General features: G+C 54.8%; 2 long non-coding RNA genes across 3 annotated transcripts; both read left to right on the plus strand.

Moving 5' to 3' along the window:
• The first annotated feature begins 6,208 nt into the window (after nucleotides 1–6,208).
• Nucleotides 6,209–8,175, plus strand: LOC128915600 (uncharacterized). Its single transcript, XR_008468693.1, has 2 exons — nucleotides 6,209–6,390; nucleotides 7,050–8,175. It is a non-coding gene; the product is annotated as an uncharacterized LOC128915600 (long non-coding RNA).
• A 1,913-nt stretch (nucleotides 8,176–10,088) lies between these two features.
• Nucleotides 10,089–14,668, plus strand: LOC128915744 (uncharacterized). Of its 2 annotated transcripts, XR_008468737.1 has the most exons (5): nucleotides 10,089–10,251; nucleotides 10,952–11,010; nucleotides 12,121–12,337; nucleotides 12,811–13,069; nucleotides 13,402–14,668. It is a non-coding gene; the product is annotated as an uncharacterized LOC128915744 (long non-coding RNA). The 2 variants fall into 2 exon arrangements; XR_008468736.1 differs by lacking the exons at nucleotides 12,811–13,069; nucleotides 13,402–14,668 and having other exon boundaries at nucleotides 12,121–12,571.
• The last annotated feature ends 561 nt before the right edge of the window (nucleotides 14,669–15,229 follow it).

A 15,229-nucleotide genomic window follows, 5' to 3' on the forward strand; every position in this document is an offset into this window, starting at 1 on the left:
GAAATTTTATTGACGCTAAGAGCAGGTGTTTCTTGCTAACAGCAAAATGTAAGCAATCACTCTCTGAATTGGGGTGACTCAACAGGATTGTACTGATAATCAAAAAGCAGCCAATTTATCAGTCATGTGCATTATACATCAGAAAGTTAGTTATATCACTGCTCTTTAAGTACAGGATAGGAACTACCAAATAGAGTCAGAGAGATGCGTTTTAGACACTTTTTCCCACAGGAACAAGGAATGATCTTTGCCCACTTTATTTTTCTATGGGATTCAAGTGATGGCCATCTTATTTAGATATTGGAGGTTGGAAAGGACAAAGACAGGGGATCTTCGTTCTCAGTGTTACCACTAACTTGCCATCTGGCCTTGGGAAAATCAGTAGAATTGACTGGATGGAAAAATATAACCTCCAGAAAAAGGGAAACACAAAACTGAAATATTGCTGCTGAATCCAAACCAGTGTTTGGGGATGCCATCGCTGTACATTCTGGGGGTTGTGATTTTTGATTGCATCCTTGTCAAGAGGGCAGGCTCATGCTGCAGTGCAGTTCTCATATCGAACTGCAACCTGCTCTCGACTAACGCCGGGCAGAGCTTCGTAGAGGGGCCATGGAAGATGAAATCCCTGCTTGATGCCTAGAGGAGATGGGGACCATCTACTTTTGCAACATGTTGTTTTTCAGCCAAATGTCTTCCAGATTTTCTTTTAAGGAAAAGTTTCCAATAAAGAACCACATTTTCTGTCAAAATCTGCTTTAGTAGAAAAATGTTCACCAGTCCTACGTAATAACCTTCCTATGCCTCCATTTTCCCTGTAAAGAGGATGACTGCTCTGACGATTGCCCCGAAGAGCAAAGTAATCGGCACAGACAGGCTCCTCCTCCCTCCATTACTTGCTTTAATTCAAAAGCATTTTAACTATTAGCAAAGTTCCAGCCTCTGTCACTACACTCAATTATTCACAGCAATGGACGGAGACATTGACAGACTGCACAGCCATGAATGCAGTTTCGGGCTGGGGCTCCTGGCACTCCGGTAATTTATTAGAGCTGATTATGCAGACTAGCAGAAACTCGGGGACTTTACTTACAACAAATGTGCAATGCATAATCTATCACTACCTGAAACATAAACTGGATAACCCAGTTCCTTAGTCCCAGCGGAACTGAAGGGAGGTTGTTCGTTGCATGAGACACGTAGGGTAATGCCATTTTCTTTAGTTTCTTCAGTGGTAATGCATTCATTGCAGAAATACTGTTGCAGCACTTGTACAGTGAAACCAACAAATGAGATCACGAGTGCTCATCCAGAACTAGGATACAGCCTGAACCTAAGGCTCTCAGAAAAAAATCCCTACATGCTGCACTGCTGTATGTTGAATCTTCCCTCAACAAGAATACTGAACTTACCGATCACTGGGAAAGATCTGATATGAACAAATAGGACAAGTAATTTAATGCATCAAAAGTTTTTGGCCACATTCAACTTTTCCTGAAAATTCACTACTGACTTTTATCTCACTTCTATGTAAGTGTAGCGCTTTGGTTTAAACATCTTCCAAGAACCTAAAATACTTGAGGAATAAGTATTTCACCAGATCTAATTTTCGCATGTGTTTGATTTCCCCTGTTTTTCCACTCACACTGTTTATTAACTGAAGAAGCTGGTTATGACTTCATCAACGCAGCCCCTTGCCTTATCCTGGTCACATCCATCTCCGCCCACCCCAATTCCTCTCAGCCCAGAACCTTTTGCAGACAGTCCTCGAAGTGACATGGGCTTCCCTCCCCCATCTTTCCTCCTTTACCTGACTTCGAAACCGTCCCTCGGGAAGTGACCCATCGCACAGCCCCGGCAAGTCCTGCCAGCGTGCCTCAGCGGGGCCTTCTCACTGCACTCGCACCCGCCGAAAACACGGCCCCTGCGGACCAGCCTCCTCTCCAGCGAACGCCTGCTGGTAAACAGCCAGGAAGAAGAAAGAGAGGGGAAAAAACCCAACCCAACTCCCCCAACCACCTTGCTTTGCCATAGAGAAAAATACACAGGCAAAGGCTTGGACTAAACGTCTTCCCTTTCCTGCTTTGCTCGGGGCTCTTACATCTGTTTTCTCTCGGTATCTGGTGCTCTGGTCCCCGCTTTCCCCCCGCAGCGCGGGACCGCCCCGGCCGAGGCTGGAGACGAGGCGCGGGGCCGAGCGAGTCCGACAGCGCCCGCGCGTCCGCCTTCCCGTAGCTACGGATCCCTCCCGCGCCCCCGCCTCCCCCGGCAGCCAGCCCCTGCGCCGGGCCGGCCCGCGCCCCTGCTCGCCGCCGCCTCCGGCGCTCACACACGGCCTCCGGCCAGCCGGCCCCGCTCGCCGCTCCCCGCCGCTGCCGCCCGTGAGCGCCGGGGAGACACCGCGGGGCGGCGGCCACGTCTCCCTTCGCTGGCGGCAGCGAGGCCGGGAACGCCCGGCGCCGGGGGCCCGGCAAGACCAGAGCCACCCCTCCGGTGGCTGCGGACCCCAAGGCGACCCCGCCACCCGGGCGCGGAGGGCTGGGGAAGGCGGAGCGGGCGCGGCGCCGGGGCGGGCAGGGGCTGAGACCCCGCCCCGGCCCCGACTGGCCACTCTCCGGCCGCCGTCTGCGCTCGCCCCGGGGTCGCGGGGCACCGCGGGGTCTTGGGGCGGCGTCCCGGCGCCGGCCCCGGTGGGGGGGGGCGCTGCGCGGGGCCGGCGGCCGCCGCCGAACCGCAGGGTTTGGGGCGGCGTGGTCTGGGCGCTCCGCCGGGTGCGGCCTCTCCCGAGGGGAAGGGAGGCAGCGGCTGCGAGGGTCCGTCGCCCGGCGGTCCGGTAGAGCATCGCGAGCGGTGCGCTTCGTGCTGCCTTAACTGCAGGGGGGGTGTGGAGGCGGAGCTCCGGGCTGCCCTGAGGCGCTCCGTGCCACCTCGTTTTCTGTCCTGAGCTGAATTCCGTGAGCAAACTGATAAAACTAAGCTCCCATCTCTTGCGTCAGAGAAGCTGGAGACCTTGGTAAATACTGCAAATGGATTGTATAAATTGCTTTAAAGAAAGTCGGTCTCTGCATATCATCACACAGATCTTTTGGGGATGGGTTGAAGACTCCCCGGTGAAAGAAACAGAGCAGCTGTAAGTGTAAAAAAAAATAATATTTGTCTAAGGAAATTACCTGTTGTTATGGATCACTGGCTAGCATAAGATAGAACAGGAGATAGAAAAGGAGGAGATTTGGTAAGTGAAGTAATTCAAGACAGGGACTTAAAGGCTGCATATATCCTGCCACCCACAGTACTCTGGAATGGTAGAAAGAAAGAAGCAGACTATTAAACTCAATAAAATTATATAGCAATATCCAAAGCAATGGATTGAAAAATTACTGGTGATACTAGCAGCTTTAAGAAATAGCAACAGCTCATGCACCAGCTTACATTCACGTTCTGTTTGAACAGCCCGTGCCCCACACATGAGACCCTAAGCATCCTGAAGGTGATCAGTGGGAACAGGAAAAGCATTACAAGAGAATAAAGAAGAAATTTAGGCTCTGGTGGAAGACACACTAAAAGAAGCAAGAAAAAAAATGGGGAAAATGAGATAAAATTCATATATATATATATATATAGTGATACTGAGGCCAAATAATGGTTTTGAGCTGGGGTAAAAAGAAACATGCCTTGGAACCAAAATGGAAGAGGCCCTAATTTGTTATCGTATGAGTCCAGTAACACATGAACGGGATGAGGGCAATGGTACATATGAATGGCTTTGTGTTTCTCAATTTTCTGCCTATAGGGATGGGTAAGTATGGACTCAGTTGTGCATTGTCCAAGAAGGTGGACAGTTCCTGCAACGTCAGTTTGAGAAGGTGGATATTTAGGGTGATTCCCCTCCAGCTCACAACAAGCCCAATAGAAATCCCATCTCTGAAAATCAAAGGAGGAAGCTATGGCTTGACCTGGTCCAGGTGTCACAAACGGGAGCGAGCAGGGCTGTGAGTTGTTTTTCACTTATATTCTATTCTGTATAGTAACATTTTTGGCAGCTGTAGTGTATTGTTCTATAATTGTTGTATTATAAAATTATAGACATCTAGTATTAATAATAGCAGCTGAATTAATAATGAACATAGGCAGACGGACTATGTCTTTGAATGAACAATTGTTATGTGCCTCCCCTGACTCTAGCCCTGAGCAGGCAAAAGCGAATTTGCAGATGGGTGAGTGCAGAAAGGCTGAACGCTGCTCAGTAGGAGGCCGCAGTTGCCAGCTTTATCCTTTCACTCCAGCACCTGCCTCTGGAGGATGAACGTCATGATCAACAGAACATCTTCATCCTGTCCAGGCACTGGGGAAGGGGCTAGGGGAAGAGGGTTGGGGAACCCGAGCGGTTCAGAAGACCCTCCAGTGGTCTATCTGGATGTGTGTGACTGAGATGCATCTATACGGTTAATCCTTCCCACGTGGGTCATTCATTCGTAACTGCTGAGTCGAGCACTGCGTGGGAGGCTGTACCCAACTGTTGGTTGGTGTAGCTGACACTACAGTTGGCATTCAAAAAGCTTCCAACTTCTGAATGAAACAAAGAGCTTGGGAAACGGAAAACACAGGGCTTCTAATTTCATCTTGGTTTTATACAGTTCTGAGGCTTATGTTTACAGCTTCGTGCCTGTTTAACAGGTGCCATTTATTATTAGACTCTCCAAAATACAAGTGATCACAGAACTACATGTATTTGGAAATGTGCATTTCAAAAGCTGGTTGGGGGGGCAGGAAATTCACCACCACTGTAAGATGGATCTCAGGTTTGCTTAATTTAATTTTCATGGAATCACAGAATTATTTGCGTTGGAAGGGACCTTCAAAGACCACCCAGTCCAACTCCCTGCCGTGATCAGGGACATCTTCAACTAGACCAGGCTGCTCCAAGCCCCGTCCAACATGGCCTTGAACACCTCCTCCATGTAGCTTGCTTTGAAGTAAAGGCAATTTTGTGGAGTCACTAAAACCTTTCTAAAAGTCAGCATCTGCCCTCTATAAAAGGCTAGGTGCTTTCAGTAATTATAACTGTAGTAATCAGGCAAAGTAAACGATTGAGAGCGAGCGAGAGAGGGGAGGGAGGGAGGGATGGGAGGATGATGAAGCCGTTCCTCATTAACAGCCTTCAGGCACTGGTCACACCTAGAGAAGTCGCGGGATTTCACAACCTGAACGAGCCTCTTTAGCCCGTTTCTGGTGGAACGGGCGACCCCGGCCCTGCTCCCGCAGCCCGCTCCCGCCCATGCGCGGTGGCGCTCGCGCCGCGTCGCTGCGGACGCACGGCACCCGCCAGGCGGCGCTGCGGTTCGGCGCCGCGCATGCGCCCAGGCGCCGCCGTGTCGCGCGCCGCCGCCGGCCGGTAGCGGGGGTGCGGAGCCGACGCGCGCGCGGCTGCCGCCCGGTGAGGAAACGCGCAGAGCTGCAGCGCCGACCCCTCGGGGCAGAGCCAGGACCACCGGGGAGGCGAGAGAGCCTTTTCGGCCGGGGCGGGGGTGTCTCCTGCCCGCTGGCCGCCCGGAGCTGGCGGGGCGGGAAGCTTCAAACGGCAGGCCATCCCCGCGGAGTTACCCGAGAGCGGACGGGCGGCAAGGGGGGAAGAAGGCGGACACCCCCCGGGCGCAGATGCCGGGCGCCTCCCCAAACTCGCCAGAGCTCCCCCGGAGTCTCCCCGTCACCGTCACCGCCGTGTCCTCCCCGCAGGTGCTGGCCCACACGCAGCGGCAGCGGCCGGTGCCGCCCCCGAGCTGCTGGAGCTCCGCCCGCCCTCAAAGTGTCGGACCCCAAGGAGCGCTGCGGCGGGTTCGGGCCGCGCAACGGGTTTATTTTGTGCTGTCGCACACAACTCTATAAAGTTTTTAAGGAGAAAAAGCCGGATTTGGGTGAATTTATCGCCGGCGGGGCGGCCGCACGGTCCCGTTGCCACGGCGACGGCGCCCCGCCCCCGCCGAGGCGTCTTCACCATGGCAATCGCTCCCCGGCGGATGGGCGGGAGGGTGGGCCAATCAGAGCGCGGGCTCCGCGCTCCCATTGGTCGGATCGCCTCGCCGCGCTGCCATTGGTCGGATCTCTCGCCGGGGGTGGGGTGCGGCAGGGACTGATGGCGGTGGCGAGCCAATGGAGCGGCGTTGCTCAAGGAGGGGGGCGGGAGATGGCCAATGGGCGCGCGTCGTGGGCGGGCCGGGCCGGGCCGGGGCGTTCCGGAAGCGGACGGAGCCGGGGGAAAATGGCGGCCGGCTCAAAATCGGAGCGGGGCGATCCGGGCGGAAAGCTGGGCCCGGCGGGCGGGTGCGCGGTCGGGCCGGGCCCGGCCCGCGGGGCCGCCGCGAGCACGTCGTGAGGCAGCTGGACCGCGTCAAGGTGAGCGTTCTGTGGGGGCCCCGAGGGGTGATGGGGGGGCGGCCGGGAGGGCCCTGAATGGGGCTGGGGGAACGGGGCGCCCGAAGCGGGGCATTGTCGGGTCGGAGGGGGTTGCTCCGCGCGGGGTCCCTTCGGCCTGGGGAGTTTGGGGTGCGGTGCCGGCGATGCTGGAGCAATAAAGCCTGGCACGGCGGTAAGAAAGCGGTGCCCGGGCCGAGCTGGTGCCGCCCCGCAGGGACGCGGGGCCGGGCCCTCCGCAGTTTCCCAGCGCTCCCCCAAAGTGCCCGTGAGGCCCTGGGGGTGCGGGCTGTGGGGTGGCTCCGCTCCCTCAGCGTCGCCCAGAGGGGCTGCAGAAGGGATCAGGAAGCAGATGGAGGGGACCCGTTTGGGGCCCGACATGGAGACCAGGTCTCTTGCTCCCGGGGCTGGCAACCAGGCTCGTGTGGCTGGTTTTGGGGCTCAGAAAGAGGGGGAGTTGTGTGGCTTTGGGCTCAGGAACAGGGTTAGAGATGAAATCCGTGGCAGCCCCCCTCTCTATCTGCACGGAGTGTCTGTCCCGGCTCCGCTCCCGAGGGCAGAGGTAGGGTGGGGGTCCCCCGGCTCATCCCCGTTGGCTGGGTGCGACAAACAGGCTGATTTCTCACCTCCTCTTTTCCCAGGGTCACCTTCTGCGTCACAGCAAGAGAACCTTGCACGGCTGATTCTGCTCGCTGCTCAGGTAATGGCACGCGTGTGGCTGGGGGAGCGGGGAGACACATTGGTGAGTTCAGGGATGCTACAGATACTCCACATCGAAGCCATGGAAAAGGCAACTTTGCTGCCAGTGCAGAAAAGCTGACGAGGAGTTGCAGTGAACAGAGCGTGCCTCCTGCCTGAGCAGGTCCCTCTAAAAAGAATATAAGGTCTGTTCTGGAGCACGTTACACAGCCAAAAGCATTCGCCAATCTGCTGATGCTTTTTGATTGCAGCACCAGGGATTTGATTTTCCCCCTGACCCTCAAGAATAAAACCATTTGGGCGGTCTCTTATATTGCTGATTTTTCTATGCAAAATTAAACTTAAAAAAAAAAGGTAACATTGTATAATTTACCCACTGACTTGCATTGTTTAAAGTGCAACTGCCAAATAGCTGTAGCATGCAATGTATGAGGCATATTTAGGCAGTTAAGTGTTTGTTCTGAAGGTTTAAAAAGAGAGGCGACTGAATGTTACCAGGTTTTCCCTGATATTTCGACAGAGTGCTCTGAGGTACTTTATTTCTGTCTGGCTTTCAGTGGCGCGCTTCCCCAGCAGCCCAGTAGCATCTCTCTCGGGCAGTGCCCCTGGCCAGATGTCCCTCCTCCTTGTGTAACACCCAAGAAAACCTGCAGTCAAGTTATAACTGTGTATTTTGAAGATGAGTAGTTTGCTGCTATCAATTCACAGCTGTGCAAGTGAAATTAGTGCCAGAGGCAAGTCAAATACTTCTAGAGTATGAGTATTTTTACTGGATGTATATAAACATAGGCTCACCCTTTCACCATGAAGTGAACGGCCGAGCTTTGTTCTTTATTGTTCCTTTTGCTCTTCAGGGTTTGATCCGTGCCTCTCAGCTGCATCGACCCAGCGAGCGAGGTGAGCGGCAGCAGCAGCATGAGGGCTGTAGGTGCAGTGGTGGGTCCAGCAGTGTCAATTCTGGTTACGGCACAGTCTGGTCCTGCCGCCCTGCAGGGTGATTTCCCTGCGGCCGCGCTGGGAGGAAGGGGCCAGGCGTTTGGCAGCACCAGAGAGGGGTGTGTGTGTGTGTGAATAAAAAGGGATGCGTGTGTCTGTGGGGGCCACAACATCATTTGGGGCACCCCAGTGTCACTGAGGGGGAGGTGATGTGGCAGAGGAGCAGGTGAGCAGGTGGTGTGGGTCATGCAGGGGTCGTCCCCCGTCCTTGTGTCGTGTGTGTCCCCCCCCGCAAAGAGGTGGGTCACAACCCCAAAATGTCTGAAAATTCACGGGGGTGGATTTAAAAAATGTTAAAACCTCTAAATATGGGCGTGAGACATTGAAATAAAGTCTCTCATTTTTATATGCATTGATAAATAATTTCTTTATATAGAAGGAGTTAAAAATAAAACCCTATATCTCTAAGCATTCTGTGGTTCTATGTTGTATAAAGGGGTTTAGAATATAAAAAGATATTAAAATGTCAAAATATATGTCTAAATCTATGTTCTATATAATGTTAACATAGAAGTCTAAACAGATATTCTATATCAGTACAAATAGATAATATATATTCCCTTAAATTGATCTATCTGCATGTGAATAGATACATTAATGTAAACATCTATGCTCTGTAAGGTTTTAAAAATGCAAAGAAAGCCTATTTATGGAAAGGATTTAAAAACTCTCCCTGCCCTTTAATCTCTCTTGAAGACATAAAAATACTTTCCAAAGCTGCCCCTTTTCCCCTCCCAATTTGGGGCCAGTTCCCCCGAACGGGGATTTTTCCCTGCGGGGCTGCGCACACCCAGCGGGAGCTGCTGCCAGGGCACAAAAATACCCCCAAGCCCCCGATTCTGGGTCTGCACTGGGGGGCAAAACAACAATTTGGGAGAAAAAAATCCTAATTTGGGACTCCCAGGAAAGCCAAATCCAGTTGGATTTGTGCAGCTGGAAAGGAGGAAAAAAAATGCCAAAAAAATTTTCATGCCGAAAAGCAAAGATCGCTGACTTTCGTGTTGTGGCTAAGGCACCAGCCTTCCTCCCGGGTCCCTGGCGGCCTCGCTGCTGCTGCCCCCCTGTGGCCGAAGCACGGTACTGCAGAGCGGGCCCCGCACTGGCGGCTGCCGGGCGCCATCCCCGGCGGCAGGGCCGGGCCGGGACCACCGGGGAGGCGAGCGAGCCCCTTCGGCCGGGGCGGGAGTGTCTCCTGCCCGCTTGCCGCCCGGGGCTGGCGGGGCGGGAAGCTTCAAACGGCCCGCTGCGGCAGGCTGCCGGGGCGCCGGAGGCGAGCCCCGGGGAGTTAGCCGAGAGCGGGCGGGCGGCAAGCGGGGAAGAAGGCGGACACCCCGCGGGCGCAGATGCCGGCCGCCTCCCCAACTCGCCAGAGCTCCCCCGGAGCCTCCCCGATCACGCCCCGGGCCGTGCCGCCCGCCACCGCCGTGTCCCCCCCGTAGGCGCTGGCCCACACGCAGCCTCAGCGGACGCTGCCCCCGAGCTGTGGGAGCCCCGTCTGCTCTCGAAGCTCCGGATCCCAGGGGAGCGCTGCTGGGGGGCCGGGCAGCGCGCCACGCTTATTTTGTGCTTTCGCAAACAAATCTCTATAGTTTTTAAGAAGAAAAAGCCGTGTTTTGGTGAATCTCCCTCCTCGCCCCCGCCCGTCCTCCCCCGCCCCGCAGGGCCCTGTCGCCATGGCAACGGCCTCGGCCCCCGCCAGAGCGTCCTCACCATGGCAACCGCTCTGGGACGCATGCGCGGGAGAATGGGCCAATCACAGCGCAGGTGCCGCGCTCCCATTGATCGGGTCACCTCGCCGCGCTTCAGTTGGTCGGATCGTCTCGCCGTGCTTCGATTGGTCGGATCGCCTCGCCAGGGCGGGGCGCAGTGGTGATTGACGGCGGCGAAAGGCCAATGGAGCTGAGCTGCCTGTGAGCGGAGTGACCCGTGGCCAATGGGCGCGCGCCGTGGGCGGGCCGTCGGCGGCGGGCCGGGCCGCTCCGGAAGCGGACGGGGCCGAAGGAAAATGGCGGACGGGTGGAAGCGGGCGCGGGGCGGCCTGGCGGGAAAACGGGATCCGGCGGGCGGGTCCTCGGCCGGGCCGGGTCCGCGGGACTGGGTCCCCGGGGCTGCCGCGAGCACGTCGTGAGGTATCTGGACCGCGTCAAGGTGAGTGGGGGGCGGTGGAGTCCCGAGGCGAGACGGGGGGGCCTGAGGGGGGCACGGGGGGCCTGAGAGATCCCTGAGGGGGCCCGGGCGTACGGAGGAGTGTCTCACTGGGGCATTGTAGCGTCGGAGGGGGCTGGCTGGGCCGGGCTTCCCGCAGGGTCCCTTCGGCCTGGAGGGGTTGGGGTGCGCTGCTGGTGATGCTGGAGCAATTAAACCTGGGACGGCAGTAATTGAGCGTCGGCCGGGCCGAGCTGCGGCCGCCCCGCAGAGACGTGGGGCCAGATTCTCGGCAGTTCCCCAACGCTCTCCAAAACTGCCGGCGGGGGACACTGGGGATGCCGGGCCGTGGGGCGGCTGCGCTCCCCCCGCCCCTCGACGTCGCCCAGAGGGGCTGCAGAGGGGGTCAGGAAGCAGAGAGGGGGCGCCAGTTTGGGGCGCGACACGGAGACCAGGTCTTCTGCACCCGGGGCTGGCAACCAGGCTCGTGTGGCTGGTTTTGGGGCTCAGAAAGAGGGGTAGTTGTGTGGCTTTGGGCTCAGGAACAGGGTTAGAGATAAAATCCGTGCCAGGTGCCTCTCTCTGTGTGGTGGGTCCATCGCGGCCCCACTCCCAAGGGCAGAGGTAGGGTGGGAATCCCCCAGCTCGGCTGCGTTGGCTGGGTGTGACAAACAGGCTCATTTCTTGCCTCCTCTTTTCCCAGGGTCACCTTCTGTGTTACGGCAAGAGAATCCTGCACAGCTGATTCCACTTGCGGCTCAGGTAATGGCACGCGTGTGGCTGGGGGAGCGGGGAGACACATTGGTGAGTTTGGGGATGCCGCAGATAGTCCGCGTCAAACCTGCAGAAAAGGCAACTTTGCTTTTCTGGACAGCTGATGAGGAACTGCAGTTCACAGAGAGTGCCTCCTGCCTGGGTTGGTGCCTTGGTATATAGGAATGGTTTCCTTTGGGGTTAAAGAGCGAACTTTCACCTCAGATAAATTAAGAGCTGCCTGTTACCTTCTTTAGGGTCTCTTCTCTTCTCTTCTCTTCTCTTCTCTTCTCTTCTCTTCTCTTCTCTTCTCTTCTCTTCTAAAGTAAAACCATTTGGGGGATCTCTTATATCGCTGATTTTTCTATGCAAAATTAAACTTAAAAAAAAAAGGTAACATTGTATAATTCCCTACTGACTTGCATTGTTTAAAGTGCAACTGCCAAACAGCTGTAGCATACAATGTATGAGGCATATTTAGGCAGTTAAGTGTTTGTTCTGAAGGTTTAAAAAGAGAGGCGACTGAATGTTACCAGGTTTTCCCCGATATTTCGACAGAGTGCTCTGAGGTACTTTATTTCTGTCTGGCTTTCAGTGGCGCGCTTCCCCAGCAGCCCAGTAGCATCTCTCTCGGGCAGTGCCCCTGGCCAGATGTCCCTCCTCCTTGTGTAACACCCAAGAAAACCTGCAGTCAAGTTATAACTGTGTATTTTGGAGAGTGATAGTGTCATGGTATCAATTCGCAGCTGTGCAAGTGAAATTAGTGCCAGAGGAAAGTCAAATACTTTTATAGTGTAAGTATTTTTATTGGGTATATATAAACCGAACACACGCAAAAGGAAGAGGGAAGGGACAAGGCATTTTGCAACACCAGCGAGACAGTTTACTGTTATGCTAAGAGCATGTTCAAAATTGTAGCAATTAGACTTAATCCTGACTTTGAGAGTTCGAATGGCTCTGGCTTTTGAAGGCTGTGCTGTATTTTGAGCTGAGCTGTTTCCTCAGAATGCTCCTGTAGCTCAGCTGCTGTCCCATCCCTCAGTCTGATGGAATTCCTCTACTCTCTTCTGGGCTATTTTTTAAGATGCTGAGCTATAATTGGGGATTTTTGTTTTCCAGGTGCCTCGTTGTAGGTGTCTCGTGCTGCTTGAGAGATCCCCAGCCCAGGTTTGCAGCTGGTGGTGGAGCCCCCTGAGGGGAAGGGGCCAGCCCTGGGTCTGGGCATTTTGGTCCTTTTTTTGGGATGAATAAAAAGGGGCGTGTGCCTGGGGAGCTGATGATGTCATTTGGGGCACCCCAACATCACTGAGGGAGCAATGAGGCAGTGGAGGAGCAGGTGAGTGGGGGATGTGGGGTTATGTGGGTGTCCCCAAAAGAGGTGGGTCACAGCCCCAGAACGTCTGAAAATTCTTGGGATGCATTAAAAAATGTGAAAACCTGTAACTATGGGCATGAGGTGTTGAAATAGACATCACTCTCTCATTTATATATGAGAAATATTTATATACTGAGAAATAATATTAATTTATGTATGTAAAATAAGTGCAAAATAAAAACCTCTCCCTAAGGATTCTATGATTCTGTGCTTCTGTGTTATATAAAAGATCCTAGAATATAAAAATATTTTAAAAAATGTATTTATAAAAAGATATTAGTGTCAAAATAAATGTGTAAGCAGACAGTCTGAATAGATATTCTGTATCATAAGTGTTAATGTCTAAGTCTGAGCAGATTTTCTATGTAAGTGTAAACAGATAATATAAATTCCCTAAATGTCATCGCCGCCGTTGTTTGCATCATCGTCGTCAGCGTCGTTGCCGCCATCGTCGGCATTCATCCTTCATGTCGTGGTCGTCGTCGTTGTTCACGTCACTGTCGTGGTTGTCGTCGTCCAACGTCCCATCCTGCCCCTCTGCCGCCCGACGCCGCTCCCAGGACAGGCCCCCCCGGCCCCCCTCACCCGTGGGGCTGGGTGGGACATAGAGACTGTCAGCCCCCCCCAGAGGGTGCCGGGGTGCTGGGAAACAAGGAATGACCCCCCCGGAGGGTGCCAGGAGGGACACACAAGGTGTGACACACACCCCTCCCCCGGGGGTGGGGCTGGCACAATTGGGCCCCCCAGTGCTGTCCTGGAAGGGTGGGGGGGGGGGGTGTAGGCTTTGTCCTGGGGTTGTGGGGGGGTCCTGGGTGTCCCCACCCTGTGCTGTGTCTTTATTCCGGGCTGGAAGGTTGGTGTGGGGGGCTCTGCTGGAGGACGCAGCAATGGAGTGGGGTGAAACGGGGGGGAGGTATGGCTCCCCCCACCCCAGGCTGTGCTGGGGGGCTCTGCCCTTCCTGAGGAGGGGTGCTGGGGGGGAGGGAATTGTGTTCTCTCATCCCTTTCTCTTCCATGCCCCCCAGGCCCTGGAGCAGCTGCTGTGACAGAGCTGAGTCCTGGAGCGTGGGCAGAGGTGGGTCAGGATACCCAGAACCCATTTTGGGGGGGGGGGGGGTGTGGTCTTTTCCCCCCCCTCCCCTCCTGGGGGGGGCTGGGTGCTGCTCCCTGGGTCCCCCCTGGACCCTCCCCCAATCCTGGCTGGGTGAAGCCCCCCCCGCTTTGAACCCAGGGCTGTAGGGAATACCCTTGGTGTGAGCCCCTGTGGAGTAATTGCTAAAATGATCAAAAACACACAATTGTTCGCACATTAAGGTAAGGTATAAAATCAAAAAGCTTCTAGGGTAGAACACAGCCGCAGCTGGGATGCGAAGAGTCTGCGATTCCCTGTACAATGTTGCTTGCAAAGCAACACGGGGGGCGAAGTGGAATGGAGAGTCCACGGTCTCGCCCTGTGAAAATCCAGCAGATGTGGGAACAGGATGGAGCTTATGGAACTGATATCAGTCCTATGGAACTGATAAGCTGCATACTTACTACCCTGAGCCAACAGTCTGTCGAATTTTGATGAAATGCTGTCCTTTGTGCAAACTTTGCTCATTATGATGTCATTACAATACCAAAACGCACCTCCATCCTGAAGGCTACCCGCCTCCAAGGTGCGACCGCTCCTCCTGGAGTCTGTGCCCTGAATTTTTTGTAAACTCTACCTTTAAATGTGAGGCGAGAGAATTTTACACCAGTCATAATAAAGGTATTTATGACTGGAGTCACTCAAACTCCACCTTGAAGGTTAAAAATAGTACAAAAATAGCCCAAGAAAGGGGGGATATGAGAGAAGACACCATCGTGAACAAATCAAGGAGGACTCCATCACCGACTGCCGTTGACTTCCAGGACCAATCGACGGGATGAGCCTTTCTTGCCCCCCATAGGGACACCTTTGGGTAAGACTCGGACTATACCGAGTGCTTCCTCGGGAAACTTAGAAATCTCTCTAGGGAGTCTTTTCCCTATATTTGTAGCCAGGCTGTATTGTTTAGAAGTTTGTCACATGTTTTGTGTAATTAACAAGACTTTTATTTGCACCTGCTTTGCAGACAGTGTATTTATCACGGGCAACCCATAAGAACCTATATATCTGTTGCTTAAATAAACCCCACTGTTTAAGTAGCCGGTCGTTTCGGTTTCCCATTGAACGCGGCCAAAGAGAGTGGCCGTTGCTAGTTCACGAGCACGACTAGACTGAAGGTGCCGCCCCCTGTTAGCGTATCCGACTCGTTACAGCTGAATGTATTAAACGCGACTGGAGTGATCGTGGGGCATTGGGCATCCCTCAGAATTCAAACGCAGCCGCGCCTGGCCTCCCGCCTGGGTGAGGAGTGTTAGAACGCAAGGGGCTTTATTTTCTGCCAAAACCGTTTTGACCCTTAACACGACAGCCCCCTGTGCCCGGGGTGGGGGGGTCCCCAGGGTGTTCCCCCGATGCCGCGCTGGGTGCAGGGAGACTCCAGGCACCCAGTGAAGGGGGCGGGGGGGACACTTTTTATTTTCCAGGTGTTTGTGCCGGAGCAGCAGCAGTGGCGGCGGCGGATGCGCCATTGTCCCTGCAGGTGGGTGGGGCGCAGTCCTGGGCCCCCCGTCCCCCTCCCGTCCCTGTCCTGCCTCTCTTTCCACCCCTGGCCCATCACTATCCCTGCCCACATGCCTGCCCATATCCTTTCTGCTCCTGCCCCTGCCTGATCCCTGTCCCTGGCCATATCCCTGCCCCTGCCTGTGTGTCTGTTTCTGTCCCTGACCCTGCTCCTGCCTTGTCCCTGCACCTTCCTTTGTCCCTGTCCCTGTCCTGTCCCT

The sequence above is a fragment of the Rissa tridactyla genome, chromosome 10, assembly GCF_028500815.1.
Source record: "Rissa tridactyla isolate bRisTri1 chromosome 10, bRisTri1.patW.cur.20221130, whole genome shotgun sequence".
In the NCBI taxonomy this organism is placed as follows: domain Eukaryota; kingdom Metazoa; phylum Chordata; class Aves; order Charadriiformes; family Laridae; genus Rissa; species Rissa tridactyla.